Here is a 21,840-nt window from a genome sequence, read left to right on the forward strand (position 1 = left end):
CTTTATCATGGCCCCATTTTGCTGTCGGTCGCAATGCCCGTAATTGGAAAGATGACTTTTCACTGGCTGGGTGCAGTAGAATGGGGAACTGAAAGACTAGTTCTCCATCAGGTCTACTTTACTTTTGATTGACAGCACATGGCAGTGGGCGCATTCGAAATCTACTATTGGAATAAATAACAGTTATGGATCTGCCCTCTGCTGTGTGCAGTCAATCAGAAGTAAAATGGACCTGATGAGAACTAGCCTCTCAGTCCCCCATCAGAATCTGCCCACCACTTGTACACAACTTCTGGACCATGTATCTGCCAGTATGATGAGCACAGTATTTGGGGAGGGTGGAAGTGCAGTGATGACGGAGTGTCCAGTATGTGACTGGTAGATACATCAATTGGGTGCAAGCACCGATATGTTCATTACTGCGCCCCAACGGAATCCTATGTCACCCTTCATAAATTCTCTCCAATATGAGTTTGTTAATACAGACTACAATAATAAGGGGTTGATTTATTAAAACTGGAGAGTACAAAATCTGGTGCAGCTGTACATGCTAGCCAATCAGCTTCTAACTTCAGCTTGTTGAATTAAACTTTGACAAAAAAACTGGAAGCTGATTGGTTTCTATGCAGAGCTGCACCAGATTTTGCACTCTCCAGTTTTAGTTAATCATCCCCTTTGTGTCTGTGAAAGCATAAGGAGTGCTGTTTTCCTTTGATGTAAGCCATGACTTCCTTATGGATATTGATATTTTAGAGAGGAAGTCTGTCCTACTTCCCACATCACTGACATGGATTAACAGATAGCCTGCTCTGCTGGTGGCTGAATACATTAAAGAAATCCCTTCTTGACTAGATGATAATTTTGAACTCGTTATTTATTAGTTTGGAGTGGGAGAGGATAAAGCATCACCAGAATGGTCAGAGACATGAAGAATATTTCAGGAAGTAAGAACACCAAGTATGTCTGATGTTGTAGCCTTCCAGTTTATGGCTGAGAATTAGGGCTGCTGCTGACAATGTTAGTGCCTTGCTGGGTTTACCGGAATGGAAATAACCAGGAATTATAGCTCTTAGCTGTCCCTGATTTAGGACTGTCCCTCTTTTGGAATTAAATTCCTCTAAATTTCTTTCCTCCTCAGTTGTCCCTCTTTTTTGGTCTGATGAATAGACACCTATAAATAATGCATTATTTAAAGTGATTGTAAAGCTTACTTTTTTTAAATTAAAATGATAAACATGTAATACTGACCTGCTCTGGGCAGTGGTTTTGCACAGAGCAGCCACGATTCTCTTCTTCTGGGGTACCCTGCTAATGCTTCTGGCTTCTCCTCTTGAGTGAGTGCACATAAAGCAGCTTTCTATGGGTGCACTCGTGTAGACTCGATCCTGAGCCACGCTGCCTGTGTCTTTGGACAGACAGTGCGGCTCAGCTCAGGCCCCTGCTCCCTCGTCAGAAAATTTGATTGACAATGAGGAGGGTGAGACAGAGAGAGCTGCTGCTCTCGGGCACAATGCTGGATCGAAATATGGAACAGAAGGTAGACAACCTTAAGACTGTAGAAACACTTTAATAAACAAATGTTATATGCATACTAAACTCTTCATCAGCTCTCTAAGGGCTCATGTACACTGCAGCTCCTAAACTCACGTTCAGGAGCTGTTCAGTGTTTTTTTTCAGCAGCCCCTGAACTCTCCCTAATGGGTTCCTATGTGTCTATGTATACATAGTGGTTTACAGTTGTTTACAGGCAGTTGAGTTTACAGTCGTTTTTTTGAATGTACCAAACTTGTGTTCAGGAGTAGATTTTACCGGCATTTCAAACGCTTGTAAACGTGTGTAAATGCAGTTAACCGTGTTTATAAACGTTTGCGTTTAGATGTGTTCCATGTCCAGATGCTGTCCAGAGCGTTTTTTCATCATCAGAAATGCATGTAAAGCATTTTCCATGTATTCAAATGGACCTAGGACACCAGCGCAGTTAGTTCCAGGTTTCGTGTGAAGCAAAAAGTGTTAGAAAGCGCTGCATTGTGCTCATGATGGGATCCATAGTGAATACAACCAGAAAAGACAGGTCATCTCAACACATACTGCTCTCTCTGCTTCTGCTCTCTCTATTTCTCTCAAAATGTCTGAAATAGTTAATATTTACTATTTTTCAGTGCATTCTGGGCATTTGGGAAGGTCTCCTGAGGTATCTTTTAAAAACGCTTCTAAACGCAAACGCACATAAACGCGGTATGCAAATATAGCTAAACTGAAGTTTTTAACCTAGGGTTTCCAGCAGCCAGTTTCCATCATTCAGAAGAGTTTTCCAAACGCCCCGTGTACACGAGCCCTAAATATTTGAATTTGCTGTTTTGAAAAGCCAATAAAAAGGCTGTGAATGGTGATGAACGTAGTTGTTGTTGTTTCATTTTCTGCCTATTATTTCTGTATGGTCTGTGCAACTGAGGAGTTGCTATTGTTTTGGCCTTCGCCTATATACTTTGAGCTAAAAGGTGTTCCTCTTTCCTATTTCAGAAAGTTGAGAGGTATGAAGAATCCAAACACTATTAGTAGAACCTGTAATAAATTGGTTCTGCTAAAAAGGTAGCTAGAATGCAAGTAAGGGGTGTAACCAGGAGAAGCAGTTGCTTGTGACTTCTCTGTGTTCCCAAATTGGTTTGAAAGAGTATCTAAAGCCAACATTTTTTTCATGTAAAGCGAAAAATAGTCTCCAAATTGAGATATGTCCCCTAGACAATTGTCTCCAGTACAAGTGTTCCCATTGGAAGGTTTTTGGTTCTGGTGACAACTCAAAATTTTGGATTTTCCAACACTTTCTGACTAGGTGACAGAGGTCACCAGGACACCAGAGTCCTCCTCACGTGAAAGGGGCCTTAGAGTTTCTAACTCCTCATCACTCTTTCCAAACCAGAGTTTTGGTTTTAAATACTGGCTGGCCATAGACAAAACAATTTTTCATCTAACCTGATGGAGATCGAACAGTACAAATAAGATCTACATTGTCATAAAAATCTTAAATTGAAACTATAACTGTTTGAAGTCAGTTTTATTTACATTTTATACAGAAAACAGAGGGCGAACTGGCCTAGTGCATTATCGTAAAAAACATTTATTGAAATGATAAAAAATAGGTATTGTACTCACAATTGACATAAATGTCAAAGGCACATCATTTATGTCAATTCTGAGTACGATACTTATTTTTTATCATTTCATTAAATGTTTTTTACGATAATGCACTAGGCCGGTGAACTCTCTGTTTGTTTTCTTTATATCCAGTGTATTTGGACTACCCCGGTCCATTGAGGACAGCAAGGAGTGCATATTCCAGGACATCCGAGATGTAGCCATAGCCCTAGCTGAGTCCAACCCCAAGTGCAGGAGTATTTGAGTTTGCTGTTATTTACATTTAACAGGGTTTAAAACACATTTTTTTGACAATGTCTCCTGACAGCAGAAGTATACCTTAGTTAAGCATTAGTGAAGGGTTCCAACAGAGCAGGAGGACAGCAAGGGAGCACATGAGTGACTATAGCTTGGTGGTTGGGTTGGTTCTCAGGAGGCATTTTGTCCTTCATGTGTAAGTGGACAGTATAACTTTATATGGAGAATATGTGGTCAGGCAACCTGACCTGCTTATCACCTGAGAGCGATGACAGTCTTTGAGGAAGCAGACTTAGAGACTAAGCAGTCCAAATAGCCAGGAGGCTGAGTTATTGCAGTCTATGTGCAGACAGGTTGTGGGTCTGTGTGGACCAAATTATCTAGGAGGCTGTCCTTTTCTTAGTATCCTGTGTCGTGTTGAACCCTTACGTGGGAAACTCAATGTAAAAGAACTCATGTTAATGAAAATGGGTGAAAAAGTCCTTATAACACAAGTTGGTGAGTGGACTGAACTCTTTATCGAAGTGTCCATTCATACTAAATTCTCCTTTTAGCATGCGGGCAGCTGTTAATTTTCAGCTGCAGTAAGCCGTAGCGGTGGAGTAGTGTGTTGAACGTTTCAGGACATCTCACAGTTTCTCTTTGTTTCTCCTTTTTTTTTAACTGTATATAAGTGCACAAAATGACACTTCATTCATGTCTCCAGACAGCAGTGCAGTGCGTTGCTGTGACATGCGGTGCCTACGTGTGCAGCCGACTGCACCTCACCTCCGGACTGCGTTCTGATGCGAACAGGGCACACCTATCAATGACTGGCGTTTATCCAGTACAGGCAGTTGCCAGGCACCACGCTCTATATGAACGAAACCCTTGATTACAAACATTTAGCTTTGATGAAGAAGGGATGCCCTTCGAAACGCGTCAGCTGTGCTCTGAGTGTCTACCCCTATGATGGGACTCGTGCAGGCTTCCTAACTTTCAAGTTCCTCTGAGGACTTACATGCCTGAATTATTTCGCTGTTTGTATCATTTTGTATTTAATACATTTTGGTTACTGAGGTAATGCGCAAGGTTGGTGCGCTTCTCGTTTTTGTTTCACTTTGCAGTACTGGTCGGGCTTCCCCAGCCTTGTTTGGAGCTGCACAACCCTATATGCACTGGTGATCGAATCTTACAGTTCTGGTTCCATCCATTCGCCACCCACCTGGGTCTCAGAGCGCAGGAGAGTTCATTTCTGGTTTACAAACATTTAGGGCCAGTTCACACCACATGCAGTCCAGTGTGTATTTTTTTTGCATCAAAACGCATTGATAGTAGGTTACATGGCTTACAATGGCATAGCACAGCAGCAGTGCGGTCAGTTCCAGTGCGTTCCAGTTCCAGAAAGAAAAGCAGAACATGCTGCATTTTTTCTGCACTGAACTGTATTGTAACGCAGTAAAATGCATCAAAAACGCACTGTTAGAACCTATCTGCACCAAAAAATGCACCAGAACACACGTGTCCTTATTTAAGTTGAAGAAAAAGAGAAGGGAAAAAATTAACCGGAACACATCAAAACGCGCATACAGGAACGTATACGGACTTCGTTTCTATGGTGTGAACCGGTCCTGAATACATAAAAACACCTTCTACACAGGACTACACTTTTGGAGGAAACACACAAATTTCCATAGAACTGTTTGTCATTACATTGACTGACTTACAATGACGTCATTACGCTGACTCCACTGCACACCGCTCTGTGATGTTGTTCACACTGATAACATCTTACGTGAACAATGCTGAGATTTGACATCCTGTTTGAAAACCGATGTTTGCCAGTTAGTCATTTTGCAGTCATTTTTGCGAATGAAACAACCCGATAGTTGTGAGTATTTGGCAAATCTTTGTTGTATTGGGAAAAAAAATGTTCAGCAGTTGGTGAGCCTGTGTTTCACGCAAGTGTTTAGAATTCACCTTTGCTTTAACCTAATTTGTAGATTTGGTTTGTCTACTAAACTTTATATTTTTTCTGGTTTTACAGTGAATGTTCGTAAGCTCTGGACATTCAGTTTCCGTACAGTTTGTTTCTTATGGATGGCGTCTTTAGAAAGCAGCCTTAGCCTAAGTAGAAAAGCCTGTGCCCTGCCATTATGCTGCAGAAGAGAGCCCTTGCTCTCCTTGTGGAAGCTGTGGTGTATCTTCAGAGGTCTGACACCCCCTGCTGTACCAGTGCTAGATATATCAAAGAAGGGTCCCTCTGTAAATTATTCTGGCAGGAGATAGGCTGCGTTCTAAAGAAAATGAACTGTAAGACTTCTCATCCTCTCCATGTTCCAGCTCAACCCTCCCATTTTCCTTGCATCATGCCTGCTAGTCCTCTGGGTTGTGTTGTCCAGCATCATTCATCTTACTTCCTGTGAGTTCGGCTGTCATGGCCACACCCCTTGGGGGTGCATCATCAAGCAGCTAGGGTTTAGAGGAGAAGACTGCAGAGAACAGTGTTCACATGTTGCAGATGAACACTGTTCTCTGCAGCCATAAAAACAGCCTATCACCAGCAACAGAGCAGACGAAGAAGGGTTGGGGTACAGGGAGAAAATAGGGGAGAGAGCTGAAGTTGCATGGAGAAAACATAAGGACATAACTTTAATGACATAAGTACTTCTGCTGTGAAGCTTATGGATGAATTGCTCCACAGTGCCTGTGGCTACAGAGGTCAGTGAAGGCTTGCTTTGAGCTCATTTACTGCCTTGTAAGAATAATGTATGTCCATAGCGTAGCCACAGGTTCCCTTTAAAGTAAATATCTATAGGTGTAATGGTAACTAAAAGTAACTGAAATGTGGTGAAATTGTCTGGGGACATTCAGGGGTAAAGATTTCTAGAAGCAAAACTGAAAACGTTAAAAGTTGTAAAAATAAAGATGTCCAATGGACACTATTTAAAGCTTCACTTGTTCTATAAATCATTTAAGAGCACATAATGTCTGTTATTTCTTCTTGTAATATAAAACTATGGAACATACCCATGGAAGAAGTCAAAATATTGCTAGAATTTATTTTAGGGGAAATTTGAAATAATGATGAAGCAGATATTGCTGTTTCTTCTTTTTTCTTTACACATCTATTTTCCTTTGCACATTATGTATGCAGCAGCACAAACAACTTGCCAGAAGAGGTTGGCGTCTTTAAATATAGCTCATCTTGTAGGAGGAAGGAAGTTAGCGTTTTCTTTCTCTGTCTTTTAATTCACCGTTTTATGGAAATAATGATTCTTCTTTACAAATAACTTTTCCAAGAACCAAGCAGTTGAAGTTGAACTGAACAAGTATTGGCAGTGTGTATAATAGATACAGCTTGTTTATATGATGTAACTATGATGTATATACATGTCCAAGACCGCATTAAAATTGACAAAGTATATGTAAACCCTCACCTTGTAAAACAACCCATACCGATTAAAATAGAAATTAAAGGTAAAACATTTGTGTGTAAATATAAAAAAAAATTATAAATACCTTTTTCCTTGTATAAGGAGCTAGGGGAGGAGAAACAGCAGGACACTGATCTTCCCAGTGAATGGCCAGTGAATGGGATTGTGTGTGGGGGGGGGGGGGGGCATGTCAGCACAAGCTTGATTATTGGATTATCTCCCAGCACAGCTACAAAACTGACCACACTGTGCTCTCCTGCCGAATGTGGTCATAGTAGAGCAGAGGGACTGACATCTTTTTGTGCCGAAGATTTCCAGACAGCAGATAAAGCAATTCTAAAGGTTTTTTTTTTTTTTTTGTAAAATAGCAAACTTGTCTATACTGTACTTACCTGCTGTGTGCAGTAGTTTTGCACAGAGCAGCCTGGATCCTCCTCTTCTCAGGTCCCCCGCAGGCTCTCCTGGCTCCTCCTTTCTGTAGGGTGCCCCCACAGCAAGGAGCTTGCTAGGGGGGCACCCGCTGCTCTGTGTGTTTATTCACACATGGAGCTGCTGCTTGGCCCTGCCCTTTCTCTCCCCATTGGCTGACTGGCTGTGATTGACAGCCAATGGCTCCTGCTTACTGTGTCAGTCAATGAGGAGGCAGAGACCCAGGACAGCCGAAACTGTCATTCACATCGCTGGATCACGATGAGGCTCAGGTAAGTATCTAGGGGGCTGGGGGCACTGCTGCAAACATTCTATGCATGGATGTAAAAAACCTTACGCCTTTACAACCACTTTAAATGCTGGAATAAGTGTATAAATGTCGCAGGGGAGTATGTTTAAAAACAAATGCAGTTTCCACTCCTTGAAATGTGTTGTATGTACACAGGCAAACAGAAGATGAGGCAGATAAGCATTGGCCAAGCTGAAATACTTTTTTTAGGTTATTCGAGAATAAATGGCTTCTGTAAGATCATTAGTTGGCTCAAATGTAAATCTGCTTTCACATATGGGTGGATTCCCATCAATAAAATAGACTTTTCTACTTTTAGAATTGTTGATTGAAGATCCATTACTCATTTATATTTCATATACATTGGTAACACTAAAATAGGAAACTTTGTATTAGGCAATTACTACTGCACAAGGCAGGACATTGAGGGAAGAATCAAAAATGGGAAAAGTTTGTCTCCGCTCATTAAGATTTATGGTTTGGATTGATTTGTCAAATGGTTTTAGTTAATTCTATGCAGGATAGACTGGTCACTTGTTTCCAACTTGACATTAAAGGATTGGATAAAAGCTGGCACTTCAGCCTCCTGGCACGTGAAGAGACCCTGTCATCAACTTAAAAACATAAAAACTTAAAAACATAAAAGAAAACATTTTAAATGCTTATCTGCAGTGATTTTCCTTTCAATAAATGCTTTTATTCACTTACAATGTGCCTTGCAATTTGCTAGAAAATGTTACTGCTTTAGGAGAGTCAATTTCCTAGCAAAACCCCCTCTCTCCTTGTATGTCATAGCCCCCTCCTCTTCTGGAAGTTAGTTATGACATGCCCTTTTATCTAACGTTCGGGGGAGGAGTGAAGGGTCAGTTCAGTCTGCTGGGTCTGCTGACATCACATTCAAAATTGTCATGCACAGCAGTAGACTTACAGCGGAGCTCCACCCAAAAGGGGAAGTTCCGCTTTAAGAACTACTCCCCCACTCCCCATTAAGGATTGGCACCTTTGGGGGGCGGAGGGGGGGGGAGTGGGTATCCGAATTTGACAGGTACCCTCTCCCACTTCTGGTCTGATTGCCTAGGCTATCGGAAGCGGAAGGTGTCCTCCCTCCCTGTAGTCTTTTGGGACACGTGATAGGTCCCAGATGACTACAGGACCATTCATGAAGCACAGTGCTTCTCATGCATGCACAGTGGGTACCCTGATGTGAAGCCGCAAGCTATCACAGCCGGTGCCCACATTGAAGATGCCAGCCTCCAGGAATACAGGCCGGCATGTGAAACGGGCTGTGAGACACACACCACAGGACCGAGGGACAGGTAAGTGGCTGTTTTTTAAAAGTCAGCAGCTACAGTTGTTGTAGCTGCTGACTTTTATTTTTTGACAGCATGAGCGGAACTCCGCTTTAAGGTTTTTCTATGTCTACACAAAAGCGGCTTTTAAAGTTTAATAACATGCCTAAAATGTGCTGTAGAAATAGGAAGAGATACCCTGACCGCCACACACCTCGCCCAACCACTGGTTAGCAGGTTAAAGCAGCCTTACATTTCTTCTAACCTTACCCCTTACATCTGTACTAACCTTCCCCCTTACATGTGTACTAACCTTCCCCCTTACATGTGTACTAACCTTCCCCCTTACATCTGTACTAACCTTACCCCTTACATCTGTACTAACCTTCCCCCTTACATGTGTACTAACCTTCCCCCTTACATGTGTACTAACCTTCCCCCTTACATGTGTACTAACCTTCCCCCTTACATGTGTACTAACCTTACCCCTTACGTCTGTACTAACCTTACCCCTTACATCTGTGCTAACCTTACCCCTTACATCTGTACTAACCTTACCCCTTACATCTGTACTAACCTTACCCCTTACATCTGTACTAACCTTCCCCCTTACATCTGTGCTAACCTTACCCCTTGCATCTGTACTAACCTTACTCCTTGCATCTGTACTAACCTTACCCCTTACATCTGTAATAACCTTACCTCTTACATCTGTACTAACCTTACCCCTTGCATCTGTACTAACCTTACCCCTTGCATCTGTACTAACCTTACCTCTTACATCTATACTAACCTTACCCCTTACATCTGTACTAACCTTACCCCTTACATCTGTACTAACCTTACCCCTTACATCTGTAATAACCTTACCTCTTACATCTGTAATAACCTTACCCCTTACATCTGTAATAACCTTACCTCTTACATCTGTAATAACCTTACCCCTTACATCTGTAATAACCTTACCCCTTACATCTGTAATAACCTTACCCCTTACATCTGTACTAACCTTACCCCTTACATCTGTAATAACCTTACCCCTTGCATCTGTACTAACCTTACCCCTTGCATCTGTACTAACCTTACCCCTTGCATCTGTACTAACCTTACCTCTTACATCTGTACTAACCTTACCCCTTGCATCTGTACTAACCTTACCCCTTGCATCTGTACTAACCTTACCTCTTACATCTGTACTAACCTTACCCCTTACATCTGTAATAACCTTACCTCTTACATCTGTACTAACCTTACCCCTTGCATCTGTACTAACCTTACCTCTTACATCTGTACTAACCTTACCCCTTACATCTGTACTAACCTTCCCCCTTACATCTGTAATAACCTTACCCCTTGCATCTGTACTAACCTTACTCCTTACATCTGTAATAACCTTACCTCTTACATCTGTACTAACCTTCCCCCTTACATCTGTAATAACCTTACCCCTTGCATCTGTACTAACCTTACTCCTTACATCTGTAATAACCTTACCCCTTACATCTGTACTAACCTTACCTCTTACATCTGTAATAACCTTACCTCTTACATCTATACTAACCTTACCCCTTACATCTGTACTAACCTTACCCCTTACATCTGTACTAACCTTACCCCTTACATCTGTACTAACCTTACCCCTTACATCTGTACTAACCTTACCCCTTACATCTGTACTAACCTTACCCCTTGCATCTGTATTAACCTTACCCCTTATATCTGTACTAACCTTACCCCTTGCATCTGTACTAACCTTACCCCTTGCATCTGTAATAACCTTACCCCTTACATCTGTACTAACCTTACCCCTTTCATCTGTACTATCCTTACCCCTTTCATCTGTACTATCCTTACCCCTTACATTTGAACTATCCTTACCCCTTACATCTGTACTAACCTTACCCCTTACATTGAACTATCCTTACTCCTTACATTTGTACTAACCCATAAGCAAAGCCCTATACACCTACCCACTTACCCAAGGCATAAACCCGTTTTGCAGCTTATTTTTTTCCTAAATCAAATCCTTGTGCACGTCCTGCTGTGAAATCAAATAGCACTGAGATCCCAGCACTAGAAACAACTTGACTGCAGCGAGCACATAATCATCTACTAATTGTATCAACATAATATTAGTTCAGTATTATTTAATGGCTATCAATGAATGGGAAAGAAATGCATGAGATGAATTACTAATTGTATTTATACTCTCCATTTTCTGTTAATTTCCCTTAGATATAAGACATTGTAAAACAAAATGGGTGTCTCAGCAAGGCCTGATTTGACCTTTGTGTCAATGGAAAAAGCAGCCTGCAGGGAACACTACTGGGAGTTTTTCATTTTCCTTTGTCCACTCACGGGGTTTCATATGACTTGTTTAAGTGTTACAGAGAATTGTTTGGTGTTCAGTTTGTTTTTAGTTCTTTTTAAGTTTATTATTACCATTGGTCATTTTCACAACATGCTTTATGGTTGCATACAATTTTTTCTCCTTAAGCAGGCCATAGATTATGCACTTTTCTTTCCTTCAACCATGGATGGAAGGAAAGAAAATTGCTTGATTCCCCATCACAGTCAGTGTTGATGGGGCAATCCCTCCCGCAGCGCTATTGTGTTCTGCTGGCGGGGAGCCTTCCCAACTGGCAGAACACAATGATCACTGCTAGCGACTATAGTTGCCGACAGTGGTTGTATGAACATAATCTGACTGGCTGGTTGAATTATAGTCAATGAATTGACTTCAGTACAACCAGCCTGCCCATAAATGGTTTGAATCTCAGAACGTGCTGAACTGGCTGAGATTCCATCCATCTATGGACGGTTTAATTTTTATAGGTTTCCTATGTAGTGTTATTACCCTATTGTCTCAGTTAAAGCCCTTGTTTTTCTTCATTTCTGGCTACTGCAGAGGTCATTTTTTTTCTAGTACTGGAGTTGAGCTTTAGACTGGGTTCACATTATTCCGGTGCGGGTCATCGCATGTACTTTACACAGGGATCACACTGCTTTGCTGTGCAAATTACATGCGATGTGTGTACTGTGAGATTTTAGCCATACATTTTGTATGGCTCAAATCGCATCTTATCTGCACCAAAAGGTGCAGGACTCTTTTATCCACGCACCTGAATCACATCCCATGGGTGTTCTCACCCATGCGATGGGATTTCTGGCAATCGCACTGCGTTTTGCGATCTGTTTCAGGGTGTCATTGATTTAACATTGACACCCGCACCAGAACGCATGAGCGCCATGTGTTTGCAATGCGGTGTGGGAAACGCATAGGATTTGCAGTTTCCCGCACCACATTAGTGTGTAACTGATCTTAAAATGAATGGGATCATGTAGCCTAAATGTTGCATGCATTGTTCGGGTCAATGTAGTTTAACACCATGTCCCGCGAATATTGAACTGTTCGACTTGTAAAAAGCTCCCTTTTCAAGCCTGAGTGTTACCTAAAGCTTCAATTGTATAGGCATCTCCATAGTTTCTGCATGGAATGCAGGTTCTTGCTGGCAGAGCTAGAAGATCCTGTGTAAAAATATGTGCCTAAAGTACATTTAGACATGTACAGCGTTTAGATGTATACAATCTTCTAATGACTCTATGCATGCATTTACATGCGTTTACATGCATTGACACAAGGGCTTAACAAATTTGCTTTAAATATAGGAGCCAGCTAAAAAAAGTTAGCAGCGAGTTTTGTTTTAGCTTGGGGCAGGTTGTCAGCGACCCGGGGCAAGGCAACTTTTGGGCAGCAAACTTCATGCGATGTGATTTGCCAGCACTGCAAAACCGCACCATGTTTTTATAATGATAATGGCACCTGAATTATGCATTATACAATAATGGCACCTGAACCTGTGTTTTGCCATCATGGTGATTCTGCTGCAATCCCAAAATGCCCAGGTGTGAATGGAGCCACCCTGGTTCACACGTGATTCTGGATGTGTTTCAAGATCACAGATTCACATAACAGGCTAGATATTATGTGTTCCTATTGAGGTGGTTCACTCAGATGCAATCCATACACATTGTGTTTTGAGTGCCATTACTAAAAGGGTCCTGTGCAAGTTTGTAGCCGTGTGTTACAGACTCGCAAGTGATAAAGTGGAGTGGCATGTGATATAAGTGTTCACAAAGGTTTGCTATTGACTGGAGTTTTGCATTGAAGTCAATGGGAGGCTATTTTGCATTGGTGGCAGTAGGGGGTGTTTTTGCATTGAAGTCAATAGGAGGCGATTTTGCATTGAAGTCAATGGAAGGCAATTTTGCACTGAAGTAAATGGGATGCAATTTTTCATTGAAGTTAATAGGAGGCATTTTTGCATTGCAGTCAGTGGGAGGTGTTTTATATTGAAGTGAATAGGAGGCAGTATGTGAACCTAGGCGTCAGGAAGCAATTTTTGTTGTCATGGCGATCTAGCACCTGGGATTTGTTGAGCCTGATTTACACACATATAATATGCAGATATGTATGGTCTCAGATGCAGTGGTGTCCTACTTTTTCTTTTTTTTTTTGGTAGCAGCGTACAATTTCATTTGTAGATGCAGATTGTGTTTATGGTCTCACTGATTTCTATAGTGATGTATTTAGATGCGTACAAAGCTATACGCTGTATGAATCTAAATGCTGCCTTTTAGATGTCCGAGCGAATGAGCTGTAAGACCTCTGTTCTGTTTGAGTAGATCAGATGGTAGTTGAGTGTAAACGGACAGCGAAGTCTGTTTACACCCCACCACCCATTGAGCAGAGTGGGCTATGTGTCATCTGTCTGCTCTGCTTCGATCAGCAGGGGAATACACTACGTCTGAAAGGGGTATTGGGGTATATATAGCACCATCCCACACACAAAAAAAACAATGTTTCAGAGCCATGTAGAGCTCTTTTCCCAAGGTCACCTTTTTTATTCTCTAGCATAGCCTTTTACAACCTTTTTACCCCAGAAGAACCTTTGAAAAAAATGTTACTGCCTCAGAAAAGCCTTCCTTAAACTAATTCGTTGGTGGTCAGTGGGAAAAAAAAAAACATCTTACATTGGAGGTCAGTGGGAAAAATGCACCCTTACAGAGGTAGGAAGAATGCTCCCCATACAGACAGCTAAATAGATCATTGGTGTCATGGCGCTGGCTCTGCCAAGTGGTGTTGGCCCTGGCCCTGGAACCTGCAAGATCAATCAGCCATAGCTCTGTGGCTTTGTGGAATAGACTTCCTCAAGAGTTGGTTCTGGCCAGCTCAGTGGATTGCTTTAAAAAAGGCCTGGATTCTATCCTAGATACACAGAATATAACTGGATACTAACATTTATAGGTAAAGTTGATCCAGGGAATATCCGATTGCCTCTGGGGGGATCAGGAAGGACATTTTTACCTGCAGGAGCAAATTGGATCATGCTTTGTTGGGTTTTTTTCCTTACTCTGGATCAACTGTGGGTATAGGATTATAATTTTTTATTTTTTTAATGGTTGAACTGGATGGACTTTTGTCTTTTTTCAGCCAGACTAACTATGTAACTGTGTAATAGCTCAAGGAACCCCTAACAATCACCAAAGGAACCTCAGTCCAGGTCAATAATGGCTGCTCAAGCATGTTTGGGCCCATTTGGGTTACCTGGCAAGACTTTATATTCCGTATACAGTATAAGAATATAGCATTTTTTAATCCAAATGACTGTTTTAACCCCCCTGGAGGTATTCCCGAGTGTAGCGCGGGGTAAACTTTCAGTACCACAAGCGGTAACCCTGACCTACACTCGGGAATACCCTGCAGCATTGCTCAGGGATTCCCTCCAGCACTTACCTTGTCCTGCGATGTCCCCCCTGCAGCGTCCCCGGCCATGTCCTCCAGCCGATGCTGGCATCTTTCTTCCAGGTTCTGTTCCCTGTGAGTGTCAGGACGTACGGGGGACAGAACCGGCGGGAAATTCAAAAATGTAAAAATGTGACATTCACTCAATACACTAAAATCTGATAGTATAACATTACTGTGTCAAACCATTTCACATACATTTTGTCCCTACTGCTTTGTCCTGTGCCCTGCCTGCATTTTTACTGTTCTTTCTGCCTGGAAACTGAGAAACGTCCATGGCGTCCAAAAAGCGCCCCTTTAGGTCAAAAGCGGTTTTAGACCAGCGAGAGAACAGCGATAGTAAATCAGAACCACTTGCAGAATTGAGTGATAATGATTTGTGGGGAAATTCGTCATCAGACACTGAAAACGATTTTGCGACTTTGCTCAGTGATGTGCGAACTTGGCGCTATGTTTCAAATTTCAGTGTTTATGGTTTGATTATATTATTGAATTTAATTTATTATTATTATATTATTTTTTTTATGATTATTTATTATATTATAATTTATGATTTCGTGTTTCAAATTTTATCATACCTGGGATGTTTACTAGACTCTTGTTTGGACAGATTTCAGTGAGTCATTTCTAAGCATTACAGGCCTACAATAATGCTTGAGGTGATTGTAGCCGTATTAGTGCATTTGCGACAGGAACAATTGAGTACTGACGTGATACTTTTTTTATTTGCACTAACATACAATTTTGAGGACAAGCGTTCGGGGAATGTCCCCTTCTTCAGGTCTAAGCAGTACTGAAATGATAATGAATAATTCTAGAATGATAATTCTATTTGACACAAGAGATAACGGCCTGAATTTGGACATGGGATTCCTCAATCATTATCCAACAGTATTATAACTATCAGCTCAAGCATGACTGCCTCTGCTAGTGTTGTCTTCCCCCCCCCCCCCCAGACTTTGCTTTTGCTGTGCCTTATTTCTGTTTTTTTTTCCCATCCCCTACATCTCTTCTAACATTCTGCTAAATCTTTGTTTCAGTTCTGCTTAGACCTGAAGAAGGGGACATTCCCCAAAAGCTTGTCCTCAAAATTGTTAGTGCAAATATAAAAAAAGGTATAACGGACAGTACTCAATTGTTCCAGGCCTACAATAAAAAAGCAACATATTTCCATGCAACAAAAAAGTACCGCTTTGAGCACAGAAATACTGACATAATCAGACCGCTAAGGAGGTTAATTGAACCAAGTTCTTGATTTCTTTATCTAAAGGTTTTTTCTTTTTATATTCATATCCGAATCCTTTGTACTGTCTTTGATTGTTTCCAGAAGTCTTTCATTGATTTGTTCAGTTTTAAAATCCATCACTCTTTGTTGTTTATGTTCTGAATTCCCATACAGGTCTGTCTTGCAGTCATCTGCTATTTTCAATTCTGGGTGCGAGTGCGGCTGTTCTATTTTTACTTTTCACACATTCTTAGTGAATGTGTAATTCAGCACATTACCGCAGCAGCAGCAGCTTCTCGCTCACTTCTATTTGTTTTCATACGCTTTGCAGGGCAGACAGCCTTCAAAACAATAGTTGGACGAGTGTCAATCCAGCTTCCCCTACGAGTGTAATCAGCCACCATGTCTGGGAAAAGCTAACCTGACAAAGACAACTAACAGTGAGTTCTCCCATGGAAGGCTGCCTTCCCTTCAGTGGGTTTTCTTGTAAGCATCTTATGTGCCGAATTAGCTCAGCCTCATATCTCATCCCCTGTGAATTGGCTGCAGCTCTGATTCCATTCATCTCAATACAGCGGCATTTTCACTTTTGTGATGAGTAACTCCACCTGCCAGTCCATTTTATCCTGGAGAGGGGCTTTAAATGACTAGTCTAATGTTGGCCGTGCACAAGACACAATTTGCAATTTCAAACACTTTCAACCATCAGTCGGTTGTCAAAAAACAACTGTACGGTTTAAAGCTGAACCTCTGGGCAGATAGAAAAGACACAAAGTAATGTTGCTCTGTATTCATTAATACATAATTAAATGTATTTCTAATTCAAGCAGTGTCAGGACCTGAATTTGACCTGCTCGGGAGGGAGAAGCCACACAAGGAACTAATAAGTTCATGTTCTGATAAGGAGCATGCTGACAGGAGGAGAGAGCAGAGTGACAAGGTGACCTCATCACTGTGCCATCACTTCTCTTTTCACTGGCCATTCATTAGCTGGGGGTCGGTTCAGGATGACTTGGACTCAGGAGGTGGTTTGAATAATGCCGGTCTTCAGATTGAGGAGATCTAGTGGTACTGCGGGGGAATCTCTGGATTGAAGGGGAATAGTGCAACAAATGCTGTTTCTGTTATTTTTACTTTTTAATAAGCTCTGATTTTAGGCAGGAATTCTGCTTTAAAGTGGTTGTAAACCACAGACATGAAATATGTAAAAAACATATCCTTCTATAGTGTGTACTTGTCTCAATTAAGAGCGCTAAGCATCATTTCTGTCTGCTACTTCATTCCTCTACTATCAGCATGAATCACTTCTGACAAGTTTTCCTGACACCAAGAGAAAAATGGTGACAGGGTAGGGACCTCTAGCAGATTGACAGCCTCAGCTCTGTTCCTGTGAGCTGTGTGGAGGGGGATGTGTCTCTTCCTTCCAATCAGCTGTCAGAGTTCTCCCCACTGAGCTCTGCAGTCAGTATGTAATTTCAGCTCCCCAACCCATTTTATGAACTCTCAGACAAGCTCTATAAATTCAGCACTTTGAGCGGCACCATAGACTTGAATGGGAGGCTTCAACTCCTCCTGACTCGACATGAGGTGTCAGTTTTGCCGCGACGCTAATGCTTCAATGTGAAGAGCACTGTGTGCTGCCATGTGCAGAATTTTCATAGGCGTTTGAGAAGCTACAATTGGGAATACCTCCAGGGAGGCTATGGACCCGTTCACACCAGAACTTGTTGCAGGAAACCTGCGTTCCCCGCACTACGTTCAAAACGCACTTGGTATGCGATGTGCTGCAGGTGTTAATGTATTTTAATGACACCCTACATGCAAATTGCAAATACAGTACATTTGCCTGCATCAGATTGTACGGTGGTTGTAGTACCATGCAATCCAGTTGCAGTTATTTTTTTGTTGCACCACTTTTTGTGTGATCCAATGCGATTTCAGCCCATTCAAATAAATGGGCTGACAATGGCACTGTGCTAAATCACACCGGGCAGAATGTGGAGCATGTTCCTGTGCGATTCCAGTGTGAACCGGCACTCAAACCTCCAGGATTCTGGATTGTCTGTTATGTATCGTGTTAGTACCAACACTAAAGGATAAGTTCACCTTTCATAACATGTTACACCCATATTGAGGGTGTAACATGTTATGAAATGAATGCACTGGCCCCCATTACCCCCTGCTTTGACAGCTATCGGGAGATCTTTACCCCGCTCACTAGCTGTAAATTTTTTTATTTTTTTTTTATCATAATTAACAGTTTTTATTGATTTTCACATGTATACATCACATTTGAAAGAGAAACAAGAGAAATAAGCACATCGATGGTAGAAATCAGCAAGGGTACAGAACATATAATGTCACAAAATAACAGTGGAGAAGCAGTTAAAACCGTACATTTTGGGCAGGTTGAGAAGAAATAAAGACATCCCTTGGGTTCCATACTGCCTCAAACACAGCAAGTCAAATGTTTTAAAAACGTGGCCATGCGGGGCTCCTTCTGCCCAGCTGCATACTCATTCATTGTGTTCTATGAATGAGAAACTACAAGTGCCAGATGCCTTAGCGGCTGTCAGCTTGTAGTCCTCAATGAACTAACATGGTGCTGTGGAGCGCCGTGGTAGTTATTTGAATCTTCCTGTCAGTATATCTGTTTTCCTGTACATCCCGTACGGGCAAGCAGCTATACCGACAGATCTGCAGGAGACCTGCATTGCACCAGGCTCCTGTAACAAAAAAAAACAAATACAGATTTTTTTTACCTGAAAAAAATATGCATTTATTATTTTTTGTACCTGAAAAAAAATATGCATTTATTTTTTTTTTTTATAAAGGTGAACTTATTCTTTAAGCAGACCCGCATATTGTAAAAAAAAAAATTGCAACAACACATCATGTGCTCTATTGGCGTGTTAATCAGCAGAGCGGTGTGAAATTCAGCAGTACCGTATTATAAAGTAATAACACCCACAGACCTGGAGCTCTTGTCATTCACCACTGTTGAAAAAAAAAAAATCAAATACATACATTTTTATAGACTCTATTTTTTCAATATCATCAGGGACCTGTTTAAAGCAGAACTCCAGACATACAGCTACATTGAAAGTTATATATATGTTTACCTGCCAAAGGACTTTTCTAATTAACATTTATTTTCCACAAGCCTAATGTGAGACACACATCGTTAACACCTCAGGAATTCAGCTTGTTATATTCTTCCAGCTTTGTCTCTTTTGAGAGCAGATTGCTCAGTCTCTATAGCTTTCCCTTGTTTGGTTTGACGTATAGGCCTCTTTAACCGCTGGCTGTCCGGAGCAATTTTGACATTTTTCATGTATATGTTGCTTGAGGTGATTATAGCCGTATTAGTGCATTTGCGACAGAAACAATTGAGTACTGTCCGTGATACTTTTTTTATTTGCACTAACATACAATTTTGCGGACAAGCTTTCGGGGTATGTTCCTTTTGCTGTATCTTATCTGTAGCCTTTTTTTTTTTTTTCATCCCTTCTAACATTCTGCTTAAACTTTGTGATTTGTAATAGTATTATTATTATTACATCGAGTTTATATAGCGCCAAAGGGTTTGCTCAGCACTGTACAATAGGGGGGGGAACAATACATGGCACAGTACAACAACAACAAACAACGTACGAGGGGTAAGAGGGCCCTACTCTTTCAAGCTTACAATCTAGTACTGCTCGGACCTTGAAGAAGGGGACATACCCCGAAAGCTTGTCCTCAAAATTGTATGTTAGTGCAAATAAAAAAAGTATCACGGCAGTACTCAATTGTTCATGTATATATTAAAATCTGGATTTTTTTTTTTTGTTGGAAAATTACATAGAAGTCCCAAACATTATATATTTTATGAAAGCAGGGGATCTGGGAAATAAAGTGGTGGTTGTTGCAATTTTTTATATTTTGCAATATTTGCACAGGCATTTATCAAACACTAATTTTCAGCCCTCATGAACACTTGACGTTTTGATAACGCTGGTAATGTTAGCTGTGTAAAGTCATGTTAAAAACGTGAGTTTTTTTAGCGTTTTTGCATTAGCATATAGCGGTATTTTGCCACGATTAGTGTCAGTTTCCCACGTTTTTCCACGCTTGCAGTTTTTTGGTAAAAAAAAGTCCAAAAACTACGGTTTTACCGCATTTTTCAGTGTTCGAGTGTTTTTACAGCTAAAAAAACTCCTCTAGAAACCCACTAGTCCTGGGTTTTTTTCCAGCCAAAAAACGTTGATTACAGTCTCTGTGTGCATGGACACATAGGATAACATCATGGGGGGTTTACTGGCTGTAGAAAAAAACGTCAAGAACCAAAAACAGGAGCTGTAAAAAACGTCCACTGTGCATGAGGACTCAGGAATAAGTACATTTAGTGCATGCAAACATAATATAGTACCCTGTTTTGTTTTTCTTTTATACAGTATAAAAGACAATGTTGTGTCAAATAAATACCAAACATGTCAATATTCAAAATTATGTGCACTTGTGAAATGGCGACAAACTATGGTACCTAAAATTGTCCCTAGGGCACTACAGGTTACCAGTTTAGATTTACACCCCCCTCTTCCCCGTCACATCAAGTTGTACCCCATGTGACCGGGGGCTTAAGATCTAGTTTGCACCACAAAAATGTACTCTGGATGCATTCTGGATATGTTTTTGCTTACAGTTCACACCGCACGCAGTTGCGGTGCAGTTTTGATGCAGTTTGCTATGTTCCAGTATGGTTCTGTGCAGAAAAAATGCAGCATGTGCTACTTTTTTTTCTGCACAGGAAACTGACTGGAACAGAGTGCACTGGTGTGAACTAGGGCCATTGGAATACATGGGAAACACTGTGTGCATTTTTGATGCAGAAAAAAAGCGCACTGAACTGCATCTAGTGTTAACTAGCCCTAAATGTGAGCTCTGCAGCCAGAATTATTGCTTTCACTCTTTCTTTTACTTTTTCTTTTACATATGCATTCCAGACCTATGCGCATCTGTGCATGAGCAGTCGGATGGGGTGCTTTAAAATCAAATCTTTTATTTTTATTTACATTTGTATTCTTTTACACTTTTAAAATTTTTTTTGTAATTTTATTGATATCACAAGGGGTGAACAAGACCCCTTGTAATAGTTTTGGGAATTACAGGTACTCTTTTTATGAAGAGAGCAGGGTTCTGTTAGCTCTGGTTCACACTGGTGCGACTTGTCATGCGATTTGCAACTGTCAAGTTTCACATTGCACCGTAGTGTCGGCAATGGAACCATTCAAAGCGGTTCAACTCTGACTTTGCGGTGTCACACCGATTTGAAAAAAAGGATCCTGCACTATTTTATTTGTGATTCCAGGTGTGACTTGCATAGACATCTGTGCATGAAAATGCACAGAGGTCACCCAAGTCGCACCTGAAATTGCACTGACATGCGGCTTTGAAATCGTGCAACTTCAAGGGAAGTTGCACTGTTTCATATTCGAATCCACATTGGGGCTAAGACCCCTGATCCTTCCTCTGCCCTCCATGGCAGCTAATCAAACAGATATATTTGATCAGCTTCCTCCCTGGCTTTAATGGCCAGGGAAAGACAGCTCTAAAACTGAAATCGAGGAAATCCTCATCATCTTATTGGTGGAGATTCGTCTCTTTTTACACCGAGTCCCTAAAAAGTCTAGGAGGAAGAGATCGCTGTACTCCTTATGTGGATGATGCGGATTGAAACCTACACAGCTTCATTCCTTATCAGACCACCTATAATTTGGGGCCTGCACATCTGGTAAGAGGCTTTTTTATGGTGGTGGATTCACATTTCACTGGATGCTATTGAATGTAGAACACTTTTATTCATGGAGAATTACTTTTCATGGACTTTAGTTTGAATGGTATATTTCCTTAAATGTTATTGTTTTAAGTCACTATAAGGCAGTGGTTCTTAGCCTTCCTAATGCCGAGACCCTTTAATACAGTTCCTCATGTTGTGGTGACCCCCAATCCTAAAA

General features: G+C 41.2%; 1 protein-coding gene across 2 annotated transcripts in view; it reads left to right on the forward strand.

Moving 5' to 3' along the window:
- The window catches only part of OTUD7A (OTU deubiquitinase 7A), a 336,988-nt gene that overhangs the window by 116,003 nt on the left and 199,145 nt on the right, over positions 1–21,840 (forward strand). The window contains exon 2 of one of the 2 annotated variants that reach the window (XM_089652433.1): positions 16,176–16,284. The exons of the other annotated variant lie outside the window; for it this stretch is intronic. The gene's annotated coding sequence lies outside the window, so the exon portion shown is untranslated. The remainder of the gene's footprint in view (positions 1–16,175; positions 16,285–21,840) is intronic. 2 annotated transcript variants of the gene reach the window in all.

This window comes from Staurois parvus, unplaced genomic scaffold (assembly GCF_062004578.1).
Source record: "Staurois parvus isolate SC_StPar_1 unplaced genomic scaffold, SC_StPar_1.0 ptg000682l, whole genome shotgun sequence".
NCBI lineage: Eukaryota > Metazoa > Chordata > Amphibia > Anura > Ranidae > Staurois > Staurois parvus.